Genomic DNA, 12,323 nt, shown 5'->3' on the forward strand with positions numbered 1-12,323 from the left:
TCAAAAGCAGCATTGAGGTCTCTGAAGGGGAAAGGTCATTTGACATTAAATGGAAATACCAATGTATTTGTTTAATTAATATTACCAGAAAAATGTCATTTAAAATATGCTATTCCCATTACACTAAGATTACAATGATGTACTTCAGCCAGATAATTTATAAGTTGAATTTTTATTTCAAGAACTGAAGAACTGGGGTGGCTAGGTGGCATAGTGGATAAAGCACCGGCCTTGGAGTCAGGAGTACCTGGGTTCAAATCTGGTTTCAGACACTTAATAATTACCTAGCTGTGTGGCCTTGGGCAAGCCACTTAACCCCGTTTGCCTTGCAAAAACCTACAAAAAAAAAGAAGTGAAGAATTGTTTTCTTTTTCAGATTGTATATCTGATTGTTTCAATTTTAAGGAGGAATGAAAACATTGATTTTGTACTTCTTATGTGAGTAGGGAGGGATTATAAATTTTTGGAAGGAAATCCACTGTAGATTTTTTGTATGTGGAGAAAAGAGGAAGAGTTAGTCTTACACATAGATGAAATAAGAATATACTTGAATGTTACAATTTAAGAAATAATAAAGCATGCCCCTGTCTGAATCCCACTGTGGTTGTTAAAAAACTTGGAATATTATGCTACAAAATTCTTTGTGTGACATACTATTCGAGTACAATTAACATAAAAGCTGAAATGAAAAATTTATGTATTATATGTCCATGTTTTAATATAAATATGATATCTACAAACAAAAGTACTTTATAAGAGTGATGTGTAATGTGATTACATGCAATACAATATGTTAACAAATAGAATTGCAGAATGACAAAATCACTTCCATTATTTAACCATTGTAAGTTATCACTGACACATGTTTTATATTAAGATTTAGTGATTTCATGAGAGTGGAAACCTTTTTCTAACAATACAGATTACAAACCTTTTAAAACAGTATAAATATCTTAATTGCTTGAGTTTCATAAAGGTTTATAGTCACATAGACCATATAGGTCAGAAGCAAGATTTGAACTCAGGTCTAACTAATTATCATTTCACAATTCTCTCTGGTTTTTTATACTGTCTCTTTGTCGATTAAACAGAAGAGTAAATGTCTATGATACCCAAAGACATTGAAGGTAGAAATTTTAAACCTAACCAGCAACTCACATAATCAATTGAAGATTGTATATTATATTTTGAACAGGGAACAATAATTTACTTGGAATAGAAACAGCAAAAAGAAGTAAAGAATAAGTCACTTCTTATGCAAACATTAAGTGCTTCAATGCCACCAGGCACTGTCCTAGGTATTGGCTATGCAAATACAATAATAACATTGTATATAAGAGAAGCTAGCTTCTACATATAACTTTAAGATTTATAAAACTCTTTAAAATATTATCTAATTTGCTTCCTCATAACAGTGTTAGTTATGAGGGAGTTGGTGCTATAATTCTTTTCAATTTACAGGTTTTCAGATAGATATTTTACCCGAGGTTGAGTTTGTGTGATTTGTCCAGGATCTCACACTGAAGTTCAAATTGGTTACCAGGAAGATATAATACTTCGACAAGAACATTTGATCATGATAACAACTCTGGGAGATAAATGCTAATATGATTCCAGTTTATAGATGAGGAAACTGAGGCATATAGAAGTCATGACTTTCCCAGGGTCACACAGCTAATAAATATTTGAGGCTGGATTTGAACTCATCTTCCTGATTCTAGAACCAGTGTTTTATCCTGTACATCACCTAAGGTGCTTCTGTAGTCATATTGTGAGATTCAAACATGTGCAGTGATAACTAATATTAATAGAGCCTTTTAAATTTTACAAAGAATTTTACTTATATTACGTCATTTGATGCTCATAGCAGCCCTTTAGGTTATTGCTCTTTACAAATGAGGAAACTAAGTCTCAGATAATAATTTGACCATGTTTATACAACTATTAATTCTCTAATTCAGGATCTCAGCACAGATATATTTTACTCTAGGTCCAATGCTTTAGCCACTGCACCCCTGGTACTAAAAAAATTATGGTGGCTGCTTGGCTTTATCCACAAGATTTTACAATGTTATTTCATTATTATTTTATTTAATAAAATAATTGATTGTTTCTATGCTTTGTCCTTTGATCTACTCATTCTTTAGGAATAGGTTATTTAGTTTCCAGTTAATTTTTAATTTATGCTTTCATGACCCTTTGTAATTTTTAGTGTATTATGTTTTGGAAAGGTCATTTTCTTTTTTTTTCTACTTTTAGTTTATGAGGTTTTTATGTCCTAATACATGTTCAAATTATGTGAAGGAGTCAAATACAGTTGAGAAAAGGGAACATTCCTTTTTATCTCATCCTGTTATCTACAAATTTGTATCATATCTAAATTTTTTAAAATTTTGTTTGTTTCTTTAACTTCTTTCCTATGTATTTTATGATTATCTCTGAAAGGATAAAGTTGAGGTACCCCACTAATACAGTTTTAGTTTCTGTTTCCCTGTCTATGATTCTTTTTAACAAGCTGAAGTTTTCCTGCTTATACCTTTTAATTAGGTCTATTTTTGCTTTTCTTTATTTGAGATCATGATTGCTACCCCTGCCTTTTTACTTCAACTGAAGCATAATAGATTATGCTCTAGACTTAACTATGTGCAAATTTCTGTTTAAAAGGTGATTCCTATAAAAATATTCTTACAATATGATTTTTAATCCATTCTGCTGCCCATATTTATTTTATGAATATTTATGCTATTCACATTCAAAATTATGATAATTAACTGTGCATTTTTCTCCATTCTATTTTTTCCTATTTATCCAATTTTTCTTGTTGCTCTTTCTTCTAGATTATGTTTTACTTCAAACCCACTATCTACTTTTATCTTCCCTCTCTTTTAAAAATCTACTTTTGCTTATTTCCCTTTCCCTCCTATGTCTCTGTTAGGTAAGACAGATTTATATTTCTGATTAAGAATGTGTGTGGGGGGGCAGCTAGGTTGCCCAGTGGATAGAGCACTAGCCCTGGAGTACGGAGGACCTAAGTACAAATCCGGCCTCAGATGCTTAACAACTAACCTAGCTGTGTGACCTTGAGCAAGTCACTTAACCCCATTGCCTTGCAAAAAACAAAAAACAAAACAAAAGAATGTGTGTGTGTTTGTGTGTGTGTGTGTGTGTGTGTGAAGACAAGGCTCAAACATTACCAGTCATCCTTCTGCTTCTTTCTACTCTGAAAAGACTTCCTTGCAAATCTCTTTTATGTGAGATCATTTCCCCCATTTTCTCTCCTTTTCCTCTTCTCCCATTCTTCTTTCTTAGCTATCCATTTTGGACATCATTTCAGTATCACTGATTCACTCCTTCAACATCTTTAAATAAAATCCTTTCAATTGCCCTAATAATGGTAAAATTCTTAAAAGTTCCATGTATCATCTTCCCATATTGACTCATATTATTTTTCTTTCATCTTATTTTATACTTCTCTGGAATCTTATATTTAAAAGTCAAATATTCTCTTTATCTCTAGGCTTTTCATCAGGAAAATCCTCTAGTCCATTAAATTTATGCATTTTTCCCTTGGAGGATTATAGTTCCTTTTTCTTGGTAGGTTAATATTCTTGGTTATAATTTTAGGTCTGTCTTCTGGAATATCATATCCAAAGTCTTTCTACTCCTTTAACATGTTAGCTTCTAAATCCTGTGTGGATACTAATTGTGACTTTATATTTTAATGCTTTCTTTCTGACTGCTTGAATTTTTTTTCTTTGTTCTGGGAGATTTGGAATTTGGCTATTGCATTTCTGGGAGATTTCATTTTGCGATTCCTTTTAGATGGTGATCTTTGGATTCATTCAATTCTCATTTTAGACTGTTTCAAGGCTATCTGGGAAGTTTTCCTTGGAAATTTCTTGAAATATGACAGACTTCTGCCTTTCTTTGATCATGGCTTTAATAATTCTTAAATTATTTCTCTTCAGTCTATTTTCCAGGTCAGTTGTTTTTCTTATGAGATATTTATTTATTTTTATTTCTTTAGTTTTTTTTTTGCAAGGCAAATAGGGTTAAGTGGCTTGTCCAAGACCACACAGCGACGTAATTATTAAGTATCTGAGGCCAGATTTGAACTCAGGTATTCCTGACTCCAGGGCCAGAGCTCTATCCACTGCACCACCTAGCTGTCCCTCTCTTCCTGTTTTTGATTTTTTTTTCCACTTCTACTTCCAAGACTAGTTGTTTGGAAGTTTCTAAGTGCTTGCAAAGTGGTCTGATTGGGGAAGAGGTGTGGTCTCTGCTTTTCTGTTCTGCACTCTGATCTTTATCTAGGAAGGGCCCAGATCCCATGAGATTTATATTATTCTTCAGGACCTCTTCTCCTCTGGGACCAAAAATGATACTGTTCTTATTGGTCCCCAGTCCCTCGTGACTAAAAATGTACCCTCTGCTACCCAAGGCTTCCACCTCCTCTTGATCCAAGTTCTCCACTGTCCTTTAACTATGGCCCACAGTGGGATATAGGCAATTGAATTCCTAAAGACCTTGCCAAGTACATCCAGGACCAAGAGTCCCCTGTAATCTCCTTCTGATCAGATGCTAGGCTCCCTCACTGTCTATGGTTTGATATATTCCTAAAGCTGCTGCTGTTTCTGTTATCACCTCCTGGACCCATCACTGGTGTTTCATCTACATGGGTTTCATTTCAGCCTCCACTCCAGTGTTATAGATATCTCTTTCTGACTTTCTAAGTTGTCTTTGGATGGATGATCTTTTGTTGACTCTGTCACTATAGAACTCAGTTTGAGGTGTTATTTTAAAAGAGCTCATGTAAATTCTTACTCTATTCCACCATCATGATCCTTTCCTCCAGAAGTTTCTCCTTTTTACATTTTAATCTGGTCCTATAGATTCTGAGGAGCCAAGGGTTATGAGTTTGACACTACTAATATAAAACATTGATCTTTCCCTAATCCCCTCAGTCATTAGTACTCTTTCCCTTTTGAAGGTGTTATATAGGATACCTGTTTCTGTGTACCTTTTCCTCTCCTTATAGGATCAAGTGTCCTTTAAGAAACTATTTCATTTTTTGTCACTTTATCTCCCGTGACAACAAATAAGCATTCAATAAATTGTTGCTTAAAATTAAAAACAACTATCTAATGACATATAAATAAATTTGAAGTATGAGTAGAGCTTTTATAGGCAAAAATGGAGATCAGAGCATTCTGAGTGAAGAAAACAAAATTAACTAGAAAACAGAAAGAGGTAGAAAAAGTCTAGGCATGACTGGTTAAAGATAGAAATCCAGCTTGATTATTTTATGAAGTACTAATTAATTTGAATTTTCCTATATTGAGGTATCAAATCATTGAAAAAAAACCACCTCTAGAAAAAAAATTTCCAAATAATGAAAGGAAAAGATATAGCAAATAAGGAGGCAAGTTGAGAATCTATTAAAATAAATGTGATGTAAAAAGGAACTATTTGGGTATGGAAATGGAAAGGAAGGGAGAAATACAAAAAGAAATTGCCAAGGAAAATTTAGTATGGAGTAGGGGCAGGAAAATGGTTTGGAAAAGGTAAACAGAATAAAATGCTGTAGACACTGAAAAGTATGAAAGTTTTGAGAAAAGAGTTACTATGTTTGTCAATAAGGAAAAGTTAGTGAACTTTGAGAAGATAATTTTCTTTCAACAACTTTTTGAAATAGTGCAACTTTTATTGAAAGAGTCATGGGAAAGTTATATGACAGGATTAGTAAATGATGAAATCAGATCTTCTGACTTAATCAAGGATTCTTTCCTTTAATGTCAGGCTGCTTCCTTTCTTACTATAATACATTTAGCTACTATTATTAGGTATTTGATGTAATTATCTAAATTGATTAACACATTAAGTACTTTTCCCCATAGCAGAACTTTAAGAGATCAGGACAGAAGACTTACAAATTTCAATTAGGTCAGAGTTGAAGGAATGCCACAGTTAAAAGAATGATTAATGAACAACAAAAAAAAACAAATTCAGATTATTACAGAGTTTTCAGTGCCAGCCCAAGAGGGAGGGAATCTTTTATCTTGTACTTTAACTTTTATGCTCAAGATTTAAGATTAACTTAATATTCCATGTTGCAATATTTCTGCAATCACATAGATCCTTTGAGAGACATAGCCTTAAGGAGGGGAAGCATTGGGAGAGTCTAAAGAAACAGAATAATATAACTGATTGCATATTTAATGTCACAGTGTAAAGCAAATGTTTGCAAGAATCTGTGAGCAAATAAAAAAAAATAAGGGAGGGGGAAGCTAGGTGGTGCAGTGGATAGAGCACCAGTCCTGGTATCAGGAGGATCTGAGTTCAAATCCAGCTTCAGATACTTACTTGCCTAGCTTTGTGACCTTGGGCAAGTTACTTAAACCCCATTGCCTTAAATAAATAAGAATCAAAAAATGAAAGAGAGAGGGAGAGAGAGAGAGAGAGAGAAGAGAGAAGAATCTGAGAAGTTCTTGAAAATGGATTGACTATCAGCATCCCTTCAATGGGAGCACTCTTGCATTTTATGAACCTGTATAAGCTTACCAGTTAATTGTTAATTCCACAGCACACACTTTTGCTGTGAATCTCTACTTTCTTTCTGAAGCATGGAGAAAGTTTACAAAGTGGACATAAAGGCATTTAAATAACCTCTCAAATCATCTAAAATCAATTGACCAACACAGATTTAATACATTACTACTATCTTAATAGACAGTGAGCTTGGCATGAGGGATATTATGAGACAAAAGAAATAGTCCTTATTCTCTCAAAGCTTGCATTCTGTAATAAAAAACAACAATGACAATAACAACGTCTTTCAAAGCCTAGTGTTTGGGACACTTCTATTCATTAAGTATTTATGATATGACATGATTGACAACTATGTTATTGAATAACTATGTCAAATACAAACTTGCTTCTATGGGAATTACATTTGAGAATATGATGTATGACACATTCTAATTAATATACTAAGCCACTTTACAAGAATTTTCAGTGATACCTTTGAAATGCTTTAAGTCTACACTGTACTGGATGCCAAAGCTAATTCCTTAAATGACACCTTTTCTTCTTTGAAAGCTGATAGGAGTTTCAGAAAGACTGCTTTTTTAGGGAAAACATACTCTTTATTAAGAAATCCATTTTGAAATAAGTTTAACTTTTAGGACATTTCCCATGGGCTAAGTTTGATATATATTTTGGCAACTTTTGCCCAGTTTTCATAATTCTGTGTTCTTATAATGAGCTGAAGAGCAACAACAATAACAATAATAATAGCTAGCATTTTTAGCACTTTATACTATGCAAAGCAATTTGCAAATAATATTTCATTTGATCCTACCCACAACTCTGGGAAGCAGGTGCTACTTCTATTCTCATTTTGCAGATGAGGAAACTTAGACTAACAGAGATTAATTGATTTTGTAAAGACCACACAGTTAGTAAGTGTCTGAAGCAGAATTCTAGTCTACCTGACTCTATCAGGTCATTTATCCACTGTACCATCTGATGACGATGATGTTTGTCCTTCAGTCCCAAAGAATATCACAACATCAAGGAAATGATGCCAAAAAAAGCACATGAATTGGATTTGAGTGAGGGAGACACTGTGCTGAGTCACCAACCTCACTTTCTCCTCCAGAACCATCTGAGTTCAGTTGACCAGATATGAATCAGCATGAATGGAGATGGCCTTGGATGCAAGGCAATGAGGGCTAAGTGACTTGTCCAAGTTCACACTGATAGAAAATATCAAGTGTCTGGGGCCAGATTTGAACTCCCATCCTCCTGACTCCAAGACTAGTCCTCTATCTACTACCCATCTAATTGTCAATTGTACCATCTATTTGAAGCCTAATCTTTCCTTATAATAGCTCTCAAGTCTATTCAAAGAAAGGCTATTCACTATTCAATGAAGGGGGGGAGACAGGATAGAGAGGACAGAGAGAGAGAGAGGGAGAGAGAGAGAGAAAGAGAGACAGAGAGACAGAGAGACAGAGAGAGACAGAAACAGAGACAGAATGACAGGGACAGACAGGAGAGACAGAGAGACATTCAGACAAAGAGAGACAGAGAGATTTTTGCTAAGAGATGTAAGAATTTGGAATCTTCAGTTTAGAAACATAGTTTGAAGATAGAAGTAGGGATATAATTTATGTTGATAAAATCATGAAAAGTGTGGATAAGGTAAACACAGATTTCCTCTGTAAATTGCAAGTTGTTAGACCTAATAGGCAATCTTTGAAACTTAAAAGAGATAGTCTTCAGACAAATAAAATTACAATACTTAGTAAACTGAGAGGTCACTTTAATTCCTAAAAGTTTACAAACTAAAGCTATATTAAAAAGGATTCAGACACATGAATTATTAAGGATTGTGAGGGATTTTTGGCCTGCTCTTTACTTTAAGATGAAAGTGTAGAGATAATTAAGGAGGGTAATTAAATTTCCATTCCTATTTTTTACAGAAGCAAATTACAACCCATTGTGACTTTTCATGTATTCTTACTTAGAAAGTTGACCAGAGTCATTTATTGTAGAAGACCATATATGTTTCAATCCAGAAATTTACTTGGTTCTTCTTAATCACATTGTATTAGGTGTAGGGGTAGGTTGTAGATAGCAGAGGAACACAGATTAGCAAAACATTATTTATATTATAAGCTTATCACAATCTAGTTCTTGTTTTAACCTCATTGGTAGTTCTCTCAACTGATACAGGCGACACAGTTCATCTGTTCTTCCCTTTCTTATATGACTTTTAACCACATATTCCTCATCTGTTTGCCATAGAAGAGTACAAACAACCTTCTAATGGTCTTATTTCCTTCTAATATTTCAGAGGAACTTGGGAAGAACTCTGCTTGTCAATCTATTATCCATTCTTTTTGCCATATTCTTGATGGCATGTTTTATTCTAGTTATCCTTCAAGCTTTCTCATTGGTGCTATTCTGGAATCTGCTCAGATGTCAACCTAAGCATCAATATTTTTTGTGCCTTCTGATTGTTACTCATTTTTATTTCTTTTGGTTTTATTCCATATCTAGTTACCATATAGAAACATCAGTGAAGTTAGTATTTAAAAGATGTTATTTTTTACTTTCATGGAAGCTAAATTACACAGTGAATATTAATGCAAGAGTCAGGAAGTCATTTACAATCTTATATCTGCCTTGATCCAGTGAGGTTGAGGAAGTCATTTAACCTATCTTTCTCATTTCATCAACTGTAAAATAGAATAATAATACCACCCATTTCCTAAGGTTGTTATATTGATCAAGTGATATATAGTATTTGAAATTGCTTGACATAGTTCTGGTAGATAATTGACTATTTTTTCTTTCTTTTCTCTTTCTTTTTTTATTTTTTGCAAGGCAGTGAGGTTAAATGACTTGCCAAAGTTCACACAGCTAGGTGATTATTTTGTCTGAGGTCAAATTTGAACACAGGTCCTCCTGACTCCAGAGATGGTGTTCTATCCACTGCGCTACCTAGTTGTCCCCATTGGAATTTTCTTGGCAAAGATAATGGTATGATATGCCATTTTTTCTCTATCTCACTTTACAGTTGAGGAAACTGAGATAAAAAAGGGTTAAATGACTTGCTCAGGATCACACAGCTAATAATGCTGAGGTTAGATTTGAACTCAGTTTTTTATAGTACCAGGCTCAGTACTCTATCCACTGTGCTACTTAGCTCCCCCAAACAGACTTTTTCCATCAATAATCAGGTTATAGACTATATCCTTATTATTTCATAATTTACTGAAAGACTAAGAAACAGGTACTCTCACTATGCTTATAATTCATTGATTAGAAAAGAATTTTGATCTGGTCAAACAAAGCACTGCCCTACATTTTCCTTTAAACTTCCTTGAGAGTTGACACTTGTTTTTTTGTAAACCCAGTGCTTATTTTAATGTCTGACACTTAAAAGATGCTTAATAAATAAATGTTGACTAACAAGATAACTTCAATCCATACATCAAGGTTAATAAAAATTTCTTGTAACTTATGACAACTTGTTGTGTTTGCCTAGAAAAAATAAACAATTAGGGTCAATTAAATATTTTTTTTTAACAATCTATCATTTTTGTGCTTCTATGGCTCCAATCCCTTTGAAGAAGTCCTGCATTTATAGAATACAGTTACATCTTCTTAGTATTTCACAGTATTTTTAGATTAATAATAATAATAATAATAATAATGATAATGATAACCAAACAATTTATTAAACACTTCCCATGTGAAAGGTGTTGTGTAGGGCATATGGGATAGAAAGGCAAAAATAGGAAACAGCCCATGCTTTCAAGGAGATTACATTCTACTCTGGGAATAATGTTCACCTATTAAATATAAGATTTTTAAAAATTTTATTTCAGGCAATGGGATTAAGTGACTTGCTCAGGGTCACACAGCCAGGTAATTATAGAGTGTCGGAAGTCAAATTTGAACTCAGGTACTCCTGACTCCAAGGCCAGTGCTCTATCTATTCATTCTGCCACATAGCTGCCCCTAAATACAAGATATTTTGAGACAGGAGAGAGGATTCATGTTTAGAGTTGAGAAAGGAATTCTTCTAGGAGATGGCAACTGAACTAAACCTTGAAGAAAGCTAAGGTTTCCAAGAAATAGAGGAAATATATTTACCTTTTCCCACTCCCATGCCTTTGTTTAAGTCCTGATCATTTTATTCCTGGATTAGTGGAACATCCTTCTATCAATTTGCTATCAAACAACTTTCCAAAGTATCTTTCCAATTTAGGTCTTTTTAATATAATTCAATGAGCATTCAGTGACCCAGTATTTGTAGATGACTTTGCTAGGTCCTGAGGAAATGAGGTTTAGATATAATTAAGCCCCATCCTCATGGTGCTGATGATGTACTGTTTTCTTTTTTTTTTTTTTAAAGTCAGTCTTCTGTTGAGGACTGCGTTTGTACTAAGATCAAATCTACTTGCCTGACTCGAGGTCTATCGTGATGTTTTTCATTAACATTCAATGTTTTATTTCATCATTTCCTAGTGCTTAATAATTTTTTGCTGAATTGAATTGAAATTCTTCCACAGACAGGTATATCATCATCTATTCCATCTGCTTTGGGTGATATAATTTCTTTTTCCTAGAATTCTATATTACCTATATTCATTTAGATTTGACTCATTAATCTATTTCCTTCATGTAGCCTTCATCAAGTGCCTCATCACATTAATATGTTCCTTCTTTAAAATCTTATTACATTGTCAGTAATTAACAACAAATTCGCTTAATGCTGCATTCTTTCCCAATTGTTTTATGCATGTTAATTTAATGCCGTCAGATACAATGCAACCTCAGTGAAGTTTTAATGATATTTCCTTTTTGAAGTCTCTCAAAGATCTGAGACCAATTTTGCTGTGTTTTATTTTTAAGTTATTTATTTTTCTAACTATATGTAAAGATAGTTTTCAACAATGTTTTTTTGCAAGGTTTTGAGTTTCACATTTTTCTCCCTCCCTCCCTTCCTTCCCCTTCCCCTGTCAAAGAAAGTAATCTAATATAACTATGTAAAACATAAATCCACGTTAATCATGTAGTGAAAGAAGAATCAAATAGAAAGGAAAAAATTAAAGTGAAAAAAAACCATAATACATAAGACAACTTTTAAAAATTGAAGATAATAAGCTTTGGTCTGCATGTAAATTCCATACTTCCTTCTCTAGATATGGATGGTATTTTCTATAATAAATATTTTAGAGTTCTCTTGATTAGTGTACTGCTAAAATGAATAAGTCCATCATAGCTGATTATCATCCAGTGTTGTCAGGGTATATAATGTTCTTCTGGTTCTGCTCACTTTACTCAGCATTAATTCATTCAAGACTCTCCAGGATATTCTGAAATCCCAGCCATCATGATTTCTTAAAGAACAAAAGTATTCTATCACATTCATATACTTCAATTTGTTCAGTCATTCCCCAGTTGATGGGCACCCCCTTAAGATCCAATTCTTTGCCACTCTACAAAAAGAACTGCTATAAATATTTTTGTACTTGTGAGTTTTTTGTACCTGTTTTTTGTGATCTTTTTGGCATTCTGATCTGGTAGTTGTATTGCTGGATCAAAGACTATGCACAGTTTTATTGCCCTTCAGGTGTAATTCCAAATAGCTCTCCAGAACGATTGGATCAGTTCACAGCTCCACCAACAATGCATTAGTGTCCCTGTTTTCCTATATCTCCTCCAACATTGATCTTTTTCCTTTTTAGGCATATTGCCTAAGCTGAGAGATGTGAGGTAGTACCTTAGAGTTGTTTTAATTTGCA

General features: G+C 33.6%; 1 protein-coding gene and 1 long non-coding RNA gene across 2 annotated transcripts in view; one reads left to right on the forward strand and one right to left on the reverse strand.

The window, feature by feature from the left end:
- The window catches only part of GRM8 (glutamate metabotropic receptor 8), a 959,071-nt gene that overhangs the window by 787,738 nt on the left and 159,010 nt on the right, over positions 1–12,323 (forward strand). The gene's annotated exons all lie outside the window — the stretch shown is intronic.
- The window catches only part of LOC141492986 (uncharacterized), a 66,520-nt gene that overhangs the window by 44,427 nt on the left and 9,770 nt on the right, over positions 1–12,323 (reverse strand). The gene's annotated exons all lie outside the window — the stretch shown is intronic.

This window comes from Macrotis lagotis, chromosome 7, assembly GCF_037893015.1.
Source record: "Macrotis lagotis isolate mMagLag1 chromosome 7, bilby.v1.9.chrom.fasta, whole genome shotgun sequence".
Taxonomy (NCBI): Eukaryota; Metazoa; Chordata; class Mammalia; order Peramelemorphia; family Peramelidae; genus Macrotis; species Macrotis lagotis.